The following is a 22,643-nucleotide window of genomic DNA, read 5'->3' as shown; positions in this document are numbered from 1 at the left end:
CAACCATCCTCACCATCCATCCATCCATCTTCAGAACTTTTCTCATCTGCAAAGCTGACACTCTGTACCCGTTAAACAGTAACTCCCCTTGCCAAAAACTTTTAACTTTCATCCTCAGAGTGGAAAATAGACAAGAAAGACACATAAGAATGAACCATAAGAGGACTTATTCTCTCTTGACATTAAACGTAAGATGTCATTCAGAAGGGAATACAGGATGCAAGATCAGCAGAAAAGCACACTGTCCCTTGAACTGTATAGTTTAGAGGTAAGAATCAAAATCAGTTTAGTCTCCATCTTCCTTGTTGGGCACAATTGCGTAGAAAAACAGAAGAAGCAGACCATGAAACCATATGGGTTGTATGCGTCATTTTCTGATGTTCCTCTCTACCTTCACACACTGGTCTGCTGATGACCATGTGGCACAACCCAGTGCAAAGGACACAGTTCTCCTCCAGGAAGTCATTTGTACTCACACGGAGTACATACATTTAACTTAACCTTGTACTGGAAAACCACAACCTTCTCTGAAGTTCTCCTCTTAAAATAAGTCAAAGGGATAGGGGAGCAGAACAAACTGGGAGAAAATGAAGGGACAGAGATGATAATATTTATTAAATGGCACTATGTTAGAATATATGTTATCTCCTTTATCCATACAGCTTTGTGAACTCTGTAGTTTTATTCCAACTTTACAGGTAGTAAGATGAATATCTATAGGGAATTTTGGTTTGCCCAAGGCTACATGTCTATTAGAGATGGGGTTCAAACTGACTCCATAGCCTTTTCCATGTGCTCTGAGGTCTGGAGACAGGTGTCTGGAAGGGAAGTCTTCTAGCACTTTTCCACATCTATGGGACAATCATGTCACTGTTGCATATATGACATCAACTTAAACATGAAGGGCATACTGTTCACTGACAGAATTAGGGACAAAACTAGATGGCTTCTTCAAATGTGCTCTAAGCTTCTGATTCCAAGAAATTCAGGATAATTACCATGTCACTAAAATAAACTTTTTCTACTTTTAAAAGTATAAAATGTACACTACTGAGTTGACTTTTTCAATATATTTCATGAAAGTTTTACTACTGAAAACTCAAGTCATGGAAACTAGCATATCCAAGTTAAGGCAAAAATAAATCATCATTGAATGGTTTTTGTGCTATGCATTACTTTAGTGCTCAATCTATTTACTCTTCACTGTGCTAGGTAATCCAACTCTCTTTTCAACACCCTGGGGAAAGAATGATATGTCCCAGGAGTTGTGTGGATATGTGTGTTTGCGGTAGAGGATGGAGGTAAGAACTGAACCAGACTTGGAGAGAAGCCTGTCGTCCCAGAGAGAATTAAAAACTATTTGATTCTTGACCATGAAATTTCCCTCCAGACAAGGAGAGCATTTAAACTCTGAAATCATACAGGGTTGCAAGAAACTTGTCTGGATAACAGCCAATAATTTTGGAGTGAGACACATCTCTGAGACGTTAAGTCAGACCGAATGTATTCTTTTCACGGAAGAAGAACAGGAAGGAAAGAAAATCAGATGGTCTGGTTTCAATACTTGATAAGACGTTCTTCAGGTTTTTTGGGAGGGAGGAGGTGCTATAAGAGAACTTAGATCTGAGATAAAGATCTATTACTGAGAGAGAATGTAAAGGTAAATCTCTTTCTAATAAAAAGATTAAACATATGTTATTGCTTGGCGAATGCTGAGCTAAGCATAAATAATGTCTGAGATTTTATTCTAACTATAGATTTTTTTAAGAAAAGCCATTTTAAAGTGGTCAAAAAGTACAAATTTCCAGTTATAAGGTAAATAATTACTAGGGATGTAATGTATAGCATGATGACTATAGCTAACACTGCTGCACGATATATAGGAAAGTTGTTAAGAGAGTAGATCCTAAGAGTTCTCATCATAAGCAAAAATTTTTTTTCTTTTTTTCTTTTTCTTTTTATTCTATTTATACGATGTGATGGATGCTCACTAAACTTATTGCGATAATCTTTTCACAATATCTGTAAGTCAAACCATCATGCTGTATACTTGAGACTTATACAGTGATATATGTTAAGTACATCTCATTAAAACTGGGGGAAAAAAGAATAGCTGTTTTGTACATTGAGAACACATACTGGTAGAGGCCATTAGCCAAAAGCCCTAGATTTATCCATTATAATATTTTTTAAGTAAACTTACTGAATGTTCATTATTTGCATCCAGGCTGAACGGAAGTGGAGGTGAGATAGTTTAAATAAACTCTTGAGCTGTTAACCAAAGGAAATTGTTTAATGGTGTCACACTGAAAGTGTCCTATCATCTTCTGGTAAGAAAGTCATTTTAAGACCAGATCCTAGTTAGAAATTCTTTGGTTTCTCCAGTGGCAGAATAGTAAAATACTGTCCTTCCTTTTTTTTTTTTTTATTTTAATAAAAATTGTATATATTTGAAGTGTACAACACGATGATTTGATATACATGTACACAGTGAAATAATTACTATAGTCAAGCTAATTAACGTATCTTCTCTTCACATAGTTATTTTTTTGGTGATGAAGTCACCTGAAATCTACTCTCTTAGCAAATTTTCAGTATTCAATACAGTATTATTAACAGTAGTCATCATGCTGTACATTAGAGCTCTAGACATATTCATCCTACGTAACTGCAAATTTGTACCCTTTGCATCCTACATAACTGCAACTCTGTACACTTTGACCAACATCTCTCCATTTCTCCCACATCTCTGACCCTTGTAACCACTGTTCTGCCCTCTGCTTCTATGTATTCAACTTTTTGGATTCTATATATAAGTGAGATTGTGCAGCTTTGTTCTTTCTTTGTTTGACTTATTTCACTTGGTATAATGTCCTCCGAGTTCATCCATGTTGTTGGAAATGGCAGAATCTCTTTCTTTCTTAAGGCTGAAAAATATTGTATATATACGTCTCATACTTTCTTTATCCATTGATTCATTGATAGACACTTTGTTTCCATATCTTGGCTATTGAATAATGCTGCAGTGAACATGGGGGTGCAAATATCTCTTTGAAGTATTGATTTTGTTTCCTTTGGATATATACCCAGAAGAGGGACTGTTGGATCATATGGTAGTTCTATTTTTAGTTTTGTCCTCCTCTTTATGACAGCAAGAGCGGAATATAAAGAAAACAGAAAAGAATTTGGAGAACAGAGAGGGACAATAAACCATAATGAGATGAGAAAACAATTTCTGGAGCAATAATTTATAGGAGGCATTTTGCAAAGCCCGTTGGAGGAAAGCAAATTTCCTTCCACCAAACAACTAATAAAAATCTGAGAAAGTGTATGGAGAAGGATTCACATGGTTTTTGATACAAAAGAATGGTATTGCACCGTAGAACTCCACGAGGTAAATACACGTTAGGAATGTGCAAGGGACTCAACAGAAACTGAAAGAAAAGAATGAAGACCAGAAATGACATCTTTCCAAAGAAGAATACAGATGGCCATTGGCACATGAAAAGATGTTCAACATCACTAATTATTAGGGAAATGCAAATCAAAACTACGATGCGATATCACCTCACTCCCATGAGAATGGCTATAATTAACAAGACAAGAAATAAGTGTTGGAGAGGATGTGGAGAAAAGGGAGCCCTCATATACTATTGGTGGGAATGCCATCTAGTACAGACACTATGGAAAACAGCATGGAGATTCCTCAAAAAATTAAGAATAGAACTACTCTGTGATCCAGCTGTTCTATTTCTGGGTGTGTATCCAAAGAACAAGAAAACACTAATTTGAAAAGATATTTGCACCCCTATGTTCATTGCAGCATTATTCACAATAGCCAACACTTGGAAACAACCTAAGTGCCCATCAATGGATGAATGGATAAAGAAGACGTGATATATATAAACAATGGAATACTCCTCAGCCATAAAAAATGAAATCTTGCCATTTGCAACAACATGGATGGATCTTGAGGGTATTATGCTAAGTGAAATAAGTCAAATGGAGAAAGTCAAATACCATAAGATTTCACTCATAGGTGGAAGATAAAAACAACAACAACAAACAAACATAGATATAGAGATTAGATTGGTGGTTAACAGAGGGGAAAAGGGGATAGAGGAGGGCAAAAGGGTGATAGAGCACACGTGTGTGGTGATGGATGGTAATCAGTCTTTGGATGGTGAACTTGATGTATTCTACACAGAAATTGAAATATTATGATGTACATCTGAAATTTATATAATGTTATAAACCAATGTTACCTCAATAAAAAATAAATTAAAAAAAATGAACTGAGAAAATTCTCTCAACCACATTGTCTAACCAGTTTTATGTTGAGGAGAAATTGGAAACTTCTACCCTGAACTCATTATGAAACATTTATTGCTCATGTTATACAACTGTGTTTGCATGGACTATGCTGGAAACAATTTATGGTTTTCATTCCATAGTTTGGACTTTTTTTCAAGGTAGCCTTTGGTTGATTTCATGAAGATCCAAAGCAAAGATCATGCTTCTATCCTGAAGGATAGCAGGGTCAGCAAAAGCAGCATCTGACTATGTCAGTTAAGATTATTGTGATCAGAGTAAGCAAGAAAGGTAAAAATTCTTTCTAAATTAACATGGTCAACCAGGCTTATTTCTGCCACAATCTGAACAACACACATTTGTAAGGGATGAAAAACATAGCGTAAGGTCCTTGCCTTTGAGGTTCTTTTACAATCCAGAAAGGACCTGACAGATGTCATTTAACCATTTTTCCTTATCACTTCTATATTTCATCTGAAAACTCATAATTTCTTTTTCTTCAGGCCTTTCTTATCTATTCTAACCTTTCCTCCCCATTTCACTTTTCCGTTCTTCAAAATCTTCCTTTCATATTGAGTCAAACTAATGCAATAAGCAGCTTGAAGCACTGATATGTATGGACAAAAGACTAGTTTCTGACATTATTATGATTCCACTATTTTAAAAGCATATATTTCACTTATACAACTCAATAAAACACCTCCTCTGCACCTAATAGAAATAATTTCAATTTATTCTAACTTCTTCTCAAGACACTCTGCTATAAACCAGAGAATATATTATATTTTTAAGTAGTATGGAGAAAAACTAACTGCAAAGTGACTTCAGATAAGGGAGATATCATATGCAATTGGTAAAATTTAGTGAGAAAGAACTTTGAGGAGGAGGTAGGCTTCAAAATGACCCCTGAATAATGACACAGATTTAACACGCAGAGTTATTGGAAGCTATTTTGGGGGAGAAGAATGAAGAAAGGCAGTTAGGCAAACTGTGCAAATGTTCAAGGATGGGAAGAGGTGGAAAGATGTTTGAAAATTGTTCAAAGAATATTATGAAAACGATGAAAGAAAAGGTCGCTATAAAATGTTGCACCACAATCGGCAAGGTGAAAGTTTGAAAGCAGGCAGTGGCTTGAACTGAGCTGTGCTTTAGTAAGATGAATTTGGCCCAAGGCTTACTGTCAACTGGGAGGAAGTGACCGGAAGTCTAGGTAAGCACCTAAGCTGTATTGAAATTAATAGGAGTGAAAAGGAGGAGAGATTAAATCCACAGAGTTTGGGAATTTGGGGCTGCAGGGAAAAGAATGAGTAAGAAATTTGGAGTCAAAGAATATCCTTTGGTTCTGAAACTGAATGCCTGGAAAAATTGAAATCCAGAGACAGAAAAAGGCTATTTCGTTTGATTTTAGTCACATCGTATGTGAGGACCATTAAAGATATCCAATTTACGGTAAAACCTTAAAATAAGCAAAATTTCCCTCTATTTCAGAATTTAGAACAATAATAAAATATCGGAGCTACTATAACTTTCTAAATAGTTAATGCTTGAAGCAACGATTCATGTTCTATTACTGTTGCAAGAATCACAAGACTGGAAGGATTCTGGGAAATGTTTAAGCCCGGATTCAAACCTAATGCTTCAAACTCATTCAACTCTGCAAATTACCATCGTGGGTGATGAACACGGGAAAACGTAGGATGACTTTTCTACAGCATCTGCTAGCTGAGCAAAGTTGAGTAAATTATTTACCCTCCCTGGTTCTTAGATTTCACATCTGTAAAGTGAGACATGTATGTAATGATTAATGATATATGTTCATCCCTTTACCCAGAGCTATTGTAAGAATTAAGCGAAGTAAAAAACAAATGTCCCTAAAAGTGTTTATAAGCTATAAGGCACTATAAATTACACAACATCACAGCACTGATAGTAACTGTGTAGTGCTGGTAGATACTGGTAGCTGCCGTTACCGCTGTAATGACTACAACTAATTCTACTAAAATAACTATCACTACTTTTGTTACTGTTGCTACTATTGAGGCCATTTTTTCCCCCAATAATTTTATTGAGATCATAATGGTTTATAACATTGTGTAGTTTCAGGTGTACACGATTATTTATCAATTTTTGAATAGACTTCATCGTGCTCACCACCGGTAGTCTAAATTTTGTCTGTCACTGTACATATGTGCCCCTGAGGGCTGGGGGTGGGCAAAAGAGGAAATTTTTTAATGAACGGAATCTTCACCTCTGTCAAGAGATGGTCAATTGACCATTTGATTATCTCTACTTCCTCCAGAGTCCATTATAAAATAATAGTAAAGGAATAAAGTGATATAAGTCAACAGAGGTGGAACATAATGTGGTGAGTGATTCCAAAAAAAAAATGGAAAACAGATCAAAAAGCAGTCACTGATTTTACAACGAGGAAGAAGATACAGCACAAGCTCAGAAGAGGTGTTTTGAACTGATTTTCCCTGAAGAATTCCAGAAAGTTACAAGACCCAGCAAAAGGTGAAGAGTAGGAATGGAAACAGAAGGATTATTAGAAAAATCACTATACTGCATATTTGATTCCACCTCTTTTACCACCCAGTGCAAAGAACATCAGCAGACAAAAGTCTTCTCTATAGGCAGAATTTTTAAGTGTCTTTCTGGAGAAATTTATCTAGAAGCGTAAGATTCAAAATCAGCAGATATGGGGAAAGGTGCAGGTGAGGCACAGAGTTTGAAACAAGGGAGTAAAATGAATATTTGCACATTGAGTTGTCAAACATATGCCTCCTGCTAGGATCTTGAGCAACAACAATGGCTGACAGATCCTTCCCTGGGAGGGATATTGGAAGCATCATCTCTGGATAAACTGAAACACCTCAGAGAAATGACATGCACACATTCATATATTGGAAGAGAGTACCCCACCAAAGGAGCTAGCTGTCCGCCCAAACACTGGATCTAGCCCCCTTCCTTTGGCCCACCATTTCACAAGGGCTTCCAAACTGGTGTTTTAATGTCTCCCTTTAACTAAAGATCACCTGACACTTGAGGAAAGGCTTCAAAATGAAAGGCAGAGAAAAAATGTAGAAAAATGATATTTCAGTCTTGAGGAAAGAAAAAACTCTTTAAAATAATCAATCAAACAAACAAAAACTTTAAATAATTACTCTTTCCACAAAGAGGAGCTAATGAATGCAAAAGTTTTGTGTACAATGACAGATGGTAATTAGACTTTGGGTGGTGAACACGATGTAGTCTACACAGAAATCGAAATATAATGATGTGCTTCTGAAATTTATATAACATTATAAACCAGTGTGACCTCAATTAAAAGAAACTTTAAATGCTATGAAAATAAAAATCAGAAAACAAAAAAAGAACTCTTAGAAATTAAAATATTGCAAAAAATAGTTCAACTAAAAGTTATAAAGACAAATTTGAGAAATTTTTTAGAAAGTAGAAGAAAAAGATGCAAAGTTAGAAAATATGAAATAAAATTTACTTATAGGATCAAATCTAAGAACAATTTCTGGCTAAAACAGTCCCAGAAAGCACAGATGGGTAAAATAAAGGAAATTCCCCAAGAAAATTTTTGGAATAAAGGACACAAGTCTACAGATTCCCTGATACAAACAATGAAAAATCTTACCCCCTCCCAAGAAAAAATCTTGCCCCGAGGCCAGTTGTCATGAAGTTTCCAAATATCAATGATAAAAAGATCTTAAAGTCCTCTAAAGAGTGGGGGAAAATGCCATATACATACAATAAGGATTATAATGATGTCAGCTTTCTCAATAGCAGCTATGGATTCCAGAAGATAATTGTCTTCAAAATTCTGAAGGTGAATAATCTTCAACCTTGAATACTATGACAAGCCAAAATATCCACTCAGTATGAGGGTAGACTATTTCTCCAGTTTTTCCATGAAAGCACTTGGAGATATACTTTTCTGTACTTTTTCTGAGGAAAGAATGCTGTGCTTCAGAAAGTGAATCAAACCACAAAAGTGGATCAACTCAAGAAAAAAAGAAAAGGATTATGGCAAAGAGGGCCCCATTAAAAACTGAGATTTAATAGAATGATATGGTCTTTGAAACAAAAATAAGGCTATGCAGATAGCAAATTATGCAACTATAAATAAAGGCAAATTATTCCCTCCAAGAAGACCAAATAGCAATACGAAAAAAGTAAAAATCATAATGCTGCTTGGTTCTGTCATAGTAATTACATGGTTATAGTGATATAAAATCTAATTTAACCATAGTCATATAAAGATAGGAAGATTTTGGAGATGTGATTGGAGTCCTAGATTTTTTTTTTTTTTGATGAGGAAGATTGGCCCTGGGCTAACATCTGTGCCAATCTTTCTCTATGTTGTACGTGAGACACCGCCACAGCATCGTTCAAGGAGTGGTGTGTATGTCTGCGCCCTGGATCCGAACCCATGAATCCCAGGCTGCCAAAGCAGAGTGTGCGAACTCAACCTCTACACCACTGGGCCAGCCCCTAGAGTTCTGGATTGATAGTATTTTGTTTTTCTTTTTACTTCCAATGCATGTATTAATTAGAAAATATAGAATTTTAAAAATTTGGTAATGCATCTGTCTTTGCTGTCGTTGTTGTGTGTCATTCTATATCATTTCAAAACAATCGATTGAAATGTGAATATCAGGCTAAAATACTATTTGCCAGTGTGCAGCCAAAAAGAAGTTTTTTTCAACTTAATATTAAACGATTAAATTTTGTCAAAATAACGTGTAAACTCATCTGCAACACACAGTATTTCACAAATTGGTTCTATTGCGCGACAAAATGACAGACCAATATACTTGTACAATCTGACATAGACCCTGAAAATCTTCCCCAAATCATTCTGAATATATGTATCATAAAACTGTCTTATAAAATCAGAATTGTGTTTTTGCCTAAAAGAAAGAAAATGGAATGATAGAAAGCTTCTGCTAACAATAGAAATAGCATCCCTATAGTACACTTTATCAAAATGTAGCCACACTCAAGAGATATAAGGGTAGACTCTCTTTAACGATTGAGCATCACTATAATTCAGCCAAGACTCTCAGAGGTCAGAGGGAACCTCCTAACTGAGCATTATAGAACGTGGAAATTATTGTTACTGTCTTAGAAGCTATGCCTTTATCAAGTTTTATTGAGATCTTTAAATGCCACCATGACAGAAATGCATGTTAAAACAGTCTTTGTTCCAGAGTCACACAGTCCATCTAGAATCAAATCACAAGCTTGTACTTTTAAGACTGCAGAGGCTGTTAACCATTTCACTCCGTTTCACCAAAGAGCAGGGGGAAACATCACTAAAATGAACCAATACAAAGGTCTAATGAGATACCGACATTTAAACAGGAAAGATTTGTTTCATAAGACCAAGATCCTTGCTCCATGGACCCTATTCAGATACAGGGTTGCAGCCAAGCAAAATGTGAGAGTTAGATGCTGTGTCCTTGATACCCCTGAATCAGCAGGGCAGAACGGCTGCTAGTTTAAATTGTGCATGCTTCAGCACATTTCCAGTGCCACTTAGAAAATAAATGATCTCCTTGTCATTATGTGAATATTCAAGGCACAGTTATCATTAATTCACAGGTCAACCAAAATGAAGAGAGTAAATGGCATTGAGTGCAAAAGACTTCTTCTACCTTGTGGTGATAATATAAGGTTTTGGGGAAATATTCTTTTAAAATTCCTTCTACCCAATTTTATACAGACATGCATGCTTTCTTTAGTTTCAGTGTCTTTTGTAATGTGTGTCTTTCCATTTGAGCCCTGAACCAGAACACACGTGTCTAAGCTATTTTCTCACATTCCCAGGAGACTCTATAATGCAAGTTCTAAATGTGTCTTAGGTTGATTGTCCCTTCAAATACTAAATATCTCAATGTCTCTTGTTCTCAAATTTTAATTCATATGCTTCAATATTTTTACGTTATGACTAAATCTAATCAAACCCAAGAAATGCACAGTATCAAAGTTGGTTTACACACAGCTGAATCTTTTGAGAGCTCCAGCCATGAAGTGTAAGCTATGATTCTCATTTTCAGTGATGATTTATATGCAAAATATGAAGAGTTGGAGTGTTAGAGTTTTGATATCATAAGAGAAAAACAAAAATGTACACCAAGCTATAAAAAGATAGAGGCTGTTCAGACAATAAAAATACATGTTTTCTTTTCTTTTTTGGATATTTTTCCACTTAAACCCCTTACAAAAATTAAAACCATCTGTCTACTTTCCTAAAGTAGGTTTGAGGAGATTGTCAACATTAGTTTATGTATGTGAGTTGAATACAAAAATGAAAAAGATTGGGATGACAACAAATCCATTCTTGGAATCCCATGTTTCAAAATATCCACTTATTAATATGATAATTAATAAAAACCAGGAGTCTAAGTTATTATAAAAGCAGCTTCTTTTCAGTTCTATAAACTATGTGCACATTATGTCAAATGTTTAAATATAAACAGAAGAATCTAATCAATCGTCAAGATATTTTAAAATATTTAATTACAAAAATATCCAGACATTAGACTAATCATTTATCTCCATTTTCACACACGTGTTTGGAATTAGAGTCACAAAAGTTATGTTAAATATTTTTTTCTTTTAATATGAAAGCTAAGATGGGATTGTGCCTACTTACCGATTTTTTGTGTGTACAGATCAGCCTTGTGTTAACATCTGCCAATACTCCTCTTTTTTTTTGTTTTTGCTGAGGAAGACTGGCCCTGGGCTAACATCCATGCCCATCTTCCTCTGCTTTATATGGGATGCCGCCACAGCATGGCTTGCCAAGAGGTGTGTCTGTGTGTGCCCGGGATCCAAATCGGCGAACCCTGGGCCACCACAGCAGAGCACGTGCACTTAACTGCTTGCGACACATGACAGGCCCCTGATTTTTTTTGATAAGAAAATGATCTCAACATAATCATTACTCTTGGAATAATGCGTTGTTTTTTTTACTGCATCACTAGTAATTTATCAGATCATTTAAAAATAAATAAATAAATAAACTTGTTCACCAAAAAGTGACAACATCTGATGGAAAGTAAAGCATTCACACACCCAATTGGTTGTCTCCATAGCACATTATCCATATATTTATAAACCATATCTCACCATCTAAAGACATCTGTGAATATGCTTTGGCCTCTACAGCAAAGTAATACAATGCCAAAACAATCAATGTGGTTTATACAATGGTTATGTCCTTTGCTAAAGGAAGGAAAATTTTGGGTGATATATATGCAAAAAATAAACAGTTATTTAACCAACATAATCAGTCAGGCTATTTTATTTTACATAGATATTGACAACTGATACTTACAGTGACAGCCATTTACAAAGTATACAACTAAATAATTTGTCAAAGAAACAACAATAATAAACAGTGAATATGTTTAAGTGATCAGAAATCAGAAAAAAAGCACTCGATTATTCTTTATTACGTCATAGAAATGAAGAAAATATTATTGAAGAATTACTGTAACTGACAAAAAATTATCCTAACAACTTAGTCTATATTGCCTATATTGAATGAAGAAGAATGAACCCATAATATTCCTAAATTCCAACAGCCTTATATGGAGATTATATATATATATAATTTTTCACACATACATATAATTTTTTCTTAATAGGTTTCATAGCATGTAGAAATATATCTTTCATTGATGTATTCTCCAGTAGCAAGAAAAGCTGGTTTTCTCCTTAGCCCAATATTAGAAAAGAGGCTTGTTTTGTCAGTAACTCAGGATGGCCTGATATTTAGTCTCCCAGTATCGCTGTTACACACATGATCTTTTATCTGCTTATGATGTACCCAGGAGAGTTGAGCAGGCCTTTTCCTCCCCTTTTGTCTGACTCATTACACATTTATAATAGTTCTCTGGCTCTTCCACAACCAAGTTTATGGGAGCAGCTAATCTCAGATTTACCCACTTATGATGTTGTTTGTGGTCCGGTCAGTAGTGAACTTCACCATAACTAAATGCTCGTTGACAGGTGGATGAGTGACCACAGTACCCACTCAGATAAGCCAAAGTGTAGCAGCTATTTTCACACTGAATGATGGTATTCAATCAAAGTGAAATGATACAGTTGGACTTCAGTAAATTTTATTTGGATTTTTCTATTTAGGGACTTGAAACTGCATCTAGTCAGCAGATAGCCAATCTCTGATCCTATAATAAACTGTTTTTCAAAAATTTGATGGTGAGATCATGGGCAGGTAAGCTGCAGTGATACAGTGACATTCATTCATTTAGCAAATACTTAGTGTACATCTATTCTCTGTCTTAAGTGCTAGAACTATGAGAGTGAACAGGAGAGACATGAACCCTCTTCTAATGTAGTTTATAACCTGGTCGAGGAAAAGAATAAAAACAAGTAAAGAAAAAGTTTTTTTAAAAAAGAGAAAGAAATTGTGATATGTGATAAGAAAGAACATAAATGTAGATTGAGATAGGCATTAACAGGAGAAAAGAGAGAGCGAGTTGTTTAGAGAAAGCCTCTAAGAGATTTCTTAGAGGCAAAATTTCTTCTCAGGGAAGCCTCAGCTCTGCTCTTAAAGTCTTTCAACTGATTGGGTAAGGCCCACTCAGATTACCTAGAAGAATCTCCCTTACTTGAATAAACTGATCATGAACTTTAATCACATGACACACATATTCACGGTAACTCTTAGATTTGTGTTTGATTCAATAGTTAGGAACTGTGGCCTCCAAGTGATACATAAAACTGACTATCACACTTCCTTCTCTACCCTTCCTTTCCCTCTCTTCCCTTAGTAAAATACTGGGTCCAGGCTGTATTAGTTGGATCTGAGTAAGATAGGGGTACACACAGAAAGGTAGAGTTTAGGAGCTATAGTAGTCTAGCTTGAGGTATCAAAGCCCAGTTAGAAACAGAAGGGCATCCCTGCAGGCGGGATGGCAGCAGCAGTGATTCAGAGTGGGGTATTAGAGCCTGAGCAGTGTGGAGAGGCATTTGTGCAGAGGGGTGAACCAGCAAGGGAATGGAGGCCTGAACGGGGTGAAAAGGGCATCCACAAGGGAGAGGTACATACCGTGATGGTCTGGTACGAGACTTCAAAGCCTCAGGGGAAAGATGAATATGTTCACTTGGGGGGCAGTAGAAGTGGTGGTGTAAGTGAGCATAAGTGAGGCCATCTTGCTACACTAAATGGCTCCAACCCCTCTTCTGTGTGACTACTTGCTGCTCTGGACATACTCCAAAAAATTCACATGCTCTCCTGATTTATGGCCTCTGCTTACGTATATACTCTCCAATAGCTTGATAAATTAAAACTTTGTTCTATGAGTTTCTCTCCAGGAACAGCCTGACCGCAGGTGGGAAACACACCTACAAGGTATCCATCACAGCTGACAGAAGAATGGAACAATGTGATGCCTGGAACCCGTCATGCCTGGCGACCAACATCCCTGGACCCCCTCCTTACTGCCCACTTTCCCTATATAACTGCCTCAAGATTCTGTAATCTTTGAAGATGGGTCTTTGAGACATTAGTTATCTGTCTTCTGATTTGCCAGCCAATCTAATTAAACTTCGTTTCTCAATCTCTAACTCATTGTGACTAATTGACTCAGGTCATGGTGAACAGAGCGAGCCCATTGCTCGGTATAAAATTCTGGCAACCCAGATGGGTTGAGTAGTAGCCTCTGCCCGTGGCTAGTTGATTTGGAGGAAGCTGTTTTGGGATTTTCCCCTGCAGCTGCTGGGCAGCTTTTTCTTTTTCTTTTTTTTCCACTCGGGGAATTTCCTTTGTGGGTTCCTTGCTTGCCGTCTGCCTCTAACGCTTCCGTGATCAGGAAACGAAGGACTGGACCATAAGCTTACGAGTTTACATCTGCAGCTAAGTGAGTCGTCCAGAGTGTACCTCCCGGGTACTATATTCCTTTTTCCTTGTCTAGGGGCCTTGGGTAGGGCAAAGTCCATCTGGTTTAGGTGTCATCATTTAGGGATAAAGCCTAGTATATTATCTGGAAGACTAGTCTCTGGTTTTTCTGTGGTGTGCACACCTGTATGGTCTGTTCTCCTGAGTGTGTGTGTTGTGCCGTTAGTCTGTGTGCCAGTTTTTCTCTGTGTCAGAATCTCACAGCATACTTCTAGTGCTTGTTACATCATCTATGGGGAGGTAAAATTTGCAACCTTTTCTGTCAAGTGTCAAGCTGGAATTGTACGCCTCAATGCAATCACGGCCGTTTGTGCGTTAACCCTTGGGCAGAAGCTGTGAGAACACAGCCCAATCATCTTTCCCCCTCTTTATCTGTCTTGTCCAGCACCTTCTTTGCTGTCATTGTATAGAAGTTAAATTTGGGCTTAAAGCAAGCTGGACCTGGACTTCCTGCAAAATAGAAACTTTCTGCCAGGCACCTGACCTTTAACACCAGCGTTGGGAAATTAGATCTTACCTCTTGCCCCTTTGCCTTGTTTAGCACTGGTGTGAAAACTGTACACTCTGGCAGAATAGGATTTGGATAAGTCCCATAGCTATCTGGACACCTGGAGTTGAGCCCTGCACCCTTTTCCCAGTCCACTAATCGTCAGACACAAATTTTATCACCATGGACACCACTCTGTCCATTCCAAAAAAAGGGCCCACTAGAGTGCATGCTGGCCAATTGGGCTGATTTCAGTTATGAGCCCATGGCAAAGAAAAGGATGATCATTCACTGTAATGTAGCCTGGCCCCAGTATACTCTGGGCTTAGAGGAAAAGTGGCCCCCAAACAGGTCACTCAATTATGATATGATCCTGCAGCTAGAATTGTTCTACCAGAAGGAAAGGAAAGAAAAGAAAATTCCCTATGTTTAACCCTTTATGCTGCTATATCTACATCAGGGAAGGGGGGACAACGGACTGAGGAGTCTCCCGGCTCCTTCTCCCCCTTTTCCCAGGCCCACTGCTTGACCAGGAGAAAATGCCTGAAGGATTGCCAGGTCTAAGAGAGGGACTCTCTCCTTCTCGAGCCCAGCAAGGGACACAGTTTGGTCAGGGGCCCCTTCCAGGAGTGGGGCAATTTCCACTGCAAAAATATCCCACAGGCATAAGTGGACAAGTGCAGCTGGCTGGCTTCATTTGGATGCTTTCTCCTTTCTCTACCTGGATCTTTTTAACTGTAAAAATTTTATATGCCTGAATGCCCTGTTCTCCTCCTGGGACAAAACCTTCTGTGTAAACTGAATGCTCAAGTGACTTTTGCTCCAGGCCAGCTAGCGGTGCAAGTGCCTCCGGAACAATCATCCTCATGGTTCCAGATGGCCCTTCTAGGTGTTCAAACACCACCACCGGACCCGCTGCCACCGGAGATTCTCAAGGAGGTAAGACCGCACGTGAGGGCAGATGGGAAGCCTGGGAAAGCAAAGAATGTCCAGCCAATACACATACCTTTGAAAACCCAAAAGGTAAAGCCTAGCCTGAAACAATATCTGCTAAAGGAGCAGGCTCAGAAAGGCATTCAGCCAGTGCTCCAGAAATTCCCGGAGGCAGGATTAATCAGATCTGGCCAGTCAACATATAATGCAAATATTGGTTCGTTCAGGACCTTCGTGCCGTAAATGAGGTGGTTCAGGACTTGCACCCTGTGGTGCCCAGCCCTTACACCTTGCTAACCAACATTCCAGGTGAATACGGCTGGTTTTCAGTTTGGGACTTAAAAGATGCATTCACCTGCATACTGCTTACACAAGAATCACAACTCTTTGCCTTTGAATATTGTGACCCAGCCACTCAGACCACTCAACAATATCATTGGACAGTGCTCCCCCAGGGCTTCAAAAACTCCCTTACGCTATTTGGGGAGGCCTTAGCTAAAGACTTGAGCCACTTAGAATTATAAGAAGGATTACTGTATTACTGTTAGAGTACATTGATAACTTGCTGATAGCAAGCCCCACTTATGAGCGGTGTTGGGCCCACACAATAAAGACCTTGAATCATTTGGCTGAATGTGGGTATAAGGTCTCACAAAAAAAAAGCACAGATCTGAAAACAAAAAGTTACATAGTTACGGTTTACATTATCAAAAGACCAGAGGGAACTGCTGCCAGACCACAAAAGGGCTATAGCATGCCTAAGCCCTCTCATCACCCTGCGACAGCTACAAGGTTTCTTGGGCATGGCTAGTTTCCATTGGATCTGGATTCCTAACTATGGTCTCATAGTAAAACCCCTCTACGAGGCTCTAAAAGGCCTAGACCGGGAGCCACTAGAATGGACAAAGGAATGTCAAGTGGCCTTTGACACCATCAAAGTAAAATTAATTTCAGCCCCAGCCTTGGGGCTTCCTAACTTGGGCAAGCCCTTCAGCCTATATGTGCATGAAAGGTAGGGAATAAGCTTGGAGATTTTAACTCAAAAACTGGGCATGACACCCACTCCCACCCCCCGCCCCGCCAATGGCTTATTTTTCCAAGCAATTGGATCAGACTGTCAAAGGCTGCCCTCCTTGCCTCCGGGCGATGGCTGCTACCTGTGACATCTTGCAGGAAGCTAAAAACCTCACCCTGGGCAACCCACATGGTATATGTGCCACATCAAGTATTCACATTATTAGAACAAAAAGGAGGATACTGGCTCACTTCAGGATGGATGGGGCAAATATCAGGCCAGCCTTTTGGACAATCCAAATGTATGGATGCAAGTATCATCCTCCCTAAACCCAGCCACCTTGCTCCCTAATGAGAATCAGAATCTTTAAAACATGACTGCTTACAAGCTATTGAGACAGTGTAGTCTAGCCAACCTGATTTGTTGGATTGTCCGCTGGAAGAACCGGACTTGGAACTCTTTACAGATGGCAGCAGCTTCATGGATCAAGGTAAGAGATGTGTGGGATATGTGGTGATAACTTACAAGAGACTTTAGAGGCTAAAGCCCTACGTCCAGGGACATCGGCTCAAAAGGCAGAAATCATCACCCTCACTCGGGCTCTACATCTAGCTCTAGAGAAGAGAGTAAATATATACACAGATTCCCGTCATACCTTTGCTGTAGCTCATGCTCATAGGGAAATCTGGAAGGAAAGGGGACTCTTAACAGCAGGGGAAAAGGAAATCAAACATGGCCTTGAAATTTTAGAACTGCTTGATGCAATTAATGAGCCTGCTCAGGGAGCTATTATGCATTGCCCTGGACACCAGAGGGACAATACCCCTGTTGCCCAATGAAACAGACTGGCTGACCAAGTGGCCAAGCGGGCTGCTAAGACAGACACCCTGTTATGATGTGATCTCTACTGCCAAAGATAGACCTTATTGCCTACAAGCCAATATATTCTGAAAAGGATAAGGAATGGGCTAAAGAATGGGTATATGACATTGAACACCCAGGAAGCTGGAAATGGGATGTCCACTGGGTGACTCTAATACCTGAGGCCCTCTTATATCCTAGCTTGAGACGAGTACATGAGAGTACTCATTACGGAAGAGACACTACCTTCCAATGGGTTCAGAAGTACATCATAGGGCCTCACCTACAAAAGACTGTACAACAGGTGATCAAAAATTGCATAATCTGTGCAAAGAACAAGACCAAGACTGCTTCCGGTCCCCTACCTCTGGGCACCCAACAAAAAGGAAATTGGCCTACTGAAGACTGGCAAATAGACTTTACCCAGATGTCCCAGGCAGCTGGGAATTTTAGGTTTTTGTTAGTGTTTGTGGACCCCAGGTGGGTAGAAGCCTTTCCCACTCGGACTGAGAAAGCATCAGAAGTCACTTTCATTTTGCTAAAAAAAAAAATCATCCCTAGGTTTGGTCTGCTTAATACTTTACAGAATGATAACGGACAAGCTTTTGTCTCCCAAATAATGCAACTAGTGTCCAGAAGCTTAGACATCTGATGAATACTACATTCAGCTTGGAAACCTCAATCAGCTGGAAAAATGGAAAAAAAAAGGAATCACACCTTAAAGAAAACCGTTACCAAAATCTGTCAGGAAACACAACTAACTTGGGATAAGGCACTGCCCCTTGTCCTGTTGTGGGTTAGGGCAGCTCCCCAAAGTGGACATCAATTGAGTCCTTTTGAAATTCTTTATGGGAAACTCTTTCAGGCATCTTCCCCTGGGACTGAATCTCTGGAGGTTTTAAGGAATGTTATGATTACTAATTATGTTAAATCATTAAGCTCTGTATTAACTTCTGCCCATGAGTTTGCTTCTTGTAGGTCTGCATATCTGTCTGACATCCCTCCACACGCCTTCTGACCTGGTGATAATGTTTTGCTGAAAACTCGGAAAGACAAGGGACCTGAAAACCAGTTGTCACCCAAATGGATGGGCCTCTTTAAGATTCTTCTCACCACTCATTCATCCGTAAAACTTGCAGGTGTGAAACCCTGGATACATCACTCCCAGAACAAAGCAGTCCCCAAATCATAGGAAAGTATCCCACCTGTATTGATGGAAAAATGGGTGGTGAAACCCCTTAAAGAGCTAAAATATGTCTTGAAAAGAAAACTTTGATCTCTTCTATCTAACACTTCTTCTCACAGTTCTATTTATTGGTGTCAAAAGAAAAGTAACTCTTTTCCATGTTATGGACCCCTAAGATGTCCTGATTCATCAGGAAGTAGCTACAGAAATTACAATGACCTGTCTCCCCCTTGACCACAAGATTATGGGTTACTACTGATGGGGGGAAAATTGTAAGTGAGCATAAGGGAGACCATCTTGTTACAATCTTATTACACTAAATGGCCCCAGCCCTTCCTCTGTGTGACTACTAGCTGCTCTGCACATACTCCAAAATTTCACATGCTCTCCTGATTTATGTCCTCCACTTACGTATATACTCCCCAATAGCTTGATAAATTAAAACTTTATTCTACGAATTTCTCTCCAGAAACAGGCTGACCACAGGCAGGAAACACACCTACAAGGTATCCATCACAGCTGACAGAAGAATGGAACAATGTGATGCCTGGAACCCATCGTGCCCAGAGACCAACATCCCTGGACCCCCTCCTTACTGCCCATTTTCCCTATATAACTGCCTCAAGATTCTGTAATCTTTGAAGATGGGTCTTTGAGACAATAGTCACCTGTCTTCTGATTTGCCGGCAAATCTAATTAAGCTTCGTTTCTTGATCTCTAACTCGTTGTGATTAATTTGCTCAGGTTTTGGCAGACAGAGTGAGCCCACTGCTTGGTATCAATGGCCATACATGGGTTTTATTTTTGTATATTCCCTAGCTTCATCCTCATGGGAGCAGCACTATCCCAGTAGCAGTGAACACACCTAGAGCCCAGATCTTGGTTTCAAATATCATTCTCCACCTGCAGAAACCATGGCCCCTTGGGAAGGTAGCTGACTTTGAGACTTGGGGAGGATGAGTATGAGATAAACCTGGAATATCTTATTGTGTTAAAAAGTAAGGAAATGCTCAAAGAATGATAGGGATATGTTAAGAGAATAGAGAAGCCAGCTTCTCCAGGGCTCCCATTGGGTAAATCTGAAAAAATTGGGGTGTCAAAATAAATAATGAAAGTAATGGATTATTATTTATAGAATAAAATGAACCTCCAATTATATAAATAAATAAATTGAAAGTGGATGGAGAACAGGATATTTTCATAGTCTCAAAGTGTCTCTACCCAAAATACCTATTAATTACAAAGGATAAAAAGGAGTCACTTTACAGTGGAGAATCCTAGCAGACACTACCTTAATTAAATGATCAAAGTCAACATCACCAGTAATGAGATGAATTGAAATCACACATCACCTGAGATAATGCAATAAGAACAGCATCATTTCTTTAATGTTTCTGCTAAAGATAAATAACCTGGATTTAACTATGAGAACTCATCAGGCAAACACAAACAGAAAGACATTCCACAAAATAGTTGGTCTGCAATCTTCCAATTTATCAAGATGATGAAAGTGAAGGAAAGATGGAGGAATGGTTCTAGATTAAAGAAGCCTGAAGAGACAAGAGCAGACTCATCTAACTCTTTCAGTGACTTTGAGAAGAATGCAGGTTGAATATTTTTATTCTCATTAGATAAGGAGAGACTTGGTGATCATAGAAATAAAAGGACTTGAGTGTCTATGTAAAAAGACTTCTAGTTAGGGAGAAATTGGGCAATTATACATCTATTCAGTTCTTTGAAAATGTGGGGAACCAGTGATTACTATTTTTAAGCATTATTTTCAATATATCCTATGAACCAGTCCTCCAGTCCTTTTCAAACATTACTGAGCATACAAATCACCCAGGGATCTCGTTGAAATGTCAGTTCTGATTCTATATATTTAAGGTGCGGCCTGGGGTTTTGAATTTGTAATAAGCTTCCAGGTAATATTGATGCTTCTGATCCATGAACTACACTTTGAATCATAAGGTTCTTGACTAATATAAGGCTTGGTTAAAGTAGGATCATAATATAAATGGTACTAGTCTTATATGACTATTATAATTTGTTTAAATATATCATAAATGGAAACAAAGGTTTATTTTTATGGGTTTAATTCCTTGAGAAGATTATATAGTCACATTACTTTTAAGTTGTATGCAGACACTCAAAGTTGCTATGATGGTGCATGCATGCATTTAAATGCCAGTAAAACGAATCAATCTCTTTTAATGGCTGATCAAAGTTCTCGAACCACTCTTCTTTTCTCAGCAAATTTAATCCTGTAATCTCCAATTGGCTAGATGTTTTATGGTTTATGTTTTGTCTGCCCCTGAAACAGCAGAAATGGGCCTCTGCCGAGAGGGCTATTAGGTTAAACGGACAATTAATGTGATTCCCTGTGCCAACTTCTGTGGAGTTGAGCCAAAAGGCTAAAGTGACACAGACTAAACACTTAATGTAAAATGGAAGTGACGTGGAGACAAAGTCCTAGGAAATTTATCTGGAAAAGAACTAAACTCCATTCAAGGAATAGCTTTTCCCTACAATCTTTGTGACTAAAAAGTATAAGCAGCTGGCAACAGAAATGCCTTCTAAGAGAACAAAGTGCTTTGATCTAAAGAAATAAATCTTTGAATTTGAACCAGTGAGTACATTAGAATTCATATTCTCCAAGAGTATTGTTTTACTCTCCATGCACCTGTTTTCCCAGAACCTTTCATAAAGAGGAAATTCCCTACTCTTATTATAACCTATCTCTGCCCTAGACATGTCACAATTTTGTGGGCTGTCCAAGTAATTAAATCAAATTAAGTCATCAAAGATTTATAAGCCACACACACACATACAAACCTAAGTGAGGATAAAAGCAAAGCAACATTGAAAGTTTGCGCTCTCCAGTCAAAATGAAGACAAATACAGCTATCAGCTCTAAGACACTTAACAAATCCAGGATTTCCACCAAGATCCATTGGTAGGTCTTAGACAAACCATTTGGAAAAACATCCCATAGTCCCCCTAATAGTTTAGCCAAAAAGGATTTAATAAGATGCGTTTTATCCACAAGGAGAATAAAACAGGTGATGAAACACATCTGGGAAAAAAAAAAAGAAAGAGGTAAAAAGAATATGACAATAAATCTTTGCAATATAAAAAGATAAGAGCAGTTTAATTTGGCAGAACACAACCAGAGGTAGGACAGGGTAATAAAATATTTCCTATCAAGGAAACTAATAGTTCATGCTTTCTTTTTAATTGTTTCTCTAAGTTTAGTATTATTCTAGTTTTGCATTAATAAGGCCCTGTTTATTAGAAATAAACCTATTCATTCCAAATAAATCAATAGAATATAGGAAACAAGACTATTTTGAAAATATGAAGTTCTTGATGTTTCTAGCTTGGTTTGCCTCTGAAGACAACAAAGACTTGTGTCTAAGAAGCTCATTCATGCTTACTAGAAAATTATTCCTGTTTCTCTGAGTGTCAGAATCTACACAGTAGAATAGTGAGGAGTTAGCAAGATACTATTTCTCAGGACACAAGGATTAAAGGGTCATAGTGTCCAGTACTCCCAAGTAACTCTCCCTTTCACTACCATGATCCTCTGGCGGGAGCTTCTGACTCCTTGCAGCACCCAGGGACTCTGAACCTGGAATTAAGAAGCAGTAAGCCATAGAACTTGCACACCATGAAATCAGTGGAGCTTTACAGGAAAGGATTTAGTTAGGAAAATCTCAAGCTGAATACTTCCCTTTGTGATGATCCCATGGATACCTGGCCTTCCTAATGTGTTTACGGTCTCAGTTAATGACACCACCATCTTTTCTTGTACCTCAATCATAAAATGAGGTTATTATATTTTCTTCTCTTTTCTTCAGCTCCCCTAGCCAGGCAATAATCCTGTCAACATTTTCCTATTTCAAAG

Source organism: Diceros bicornis, chromosome 7 (assembly GCF_020826845.1).
Source record: "Diceros bicornis minor isolate mBicDic1 chromosome 7, mDicBic1.mat.cur, whole genome shotgun sequence".
NCBI lineage: Eukaryota > Metazoa > Chordata > Mammalia > Perissodactyla > Rhinocerotidae > Diceros > Diceros bicornis.
The sequence above is the reverse complement of the archived record's forward strand: the minus strand, read 5'-3'. Positions refer to the sequence as shown.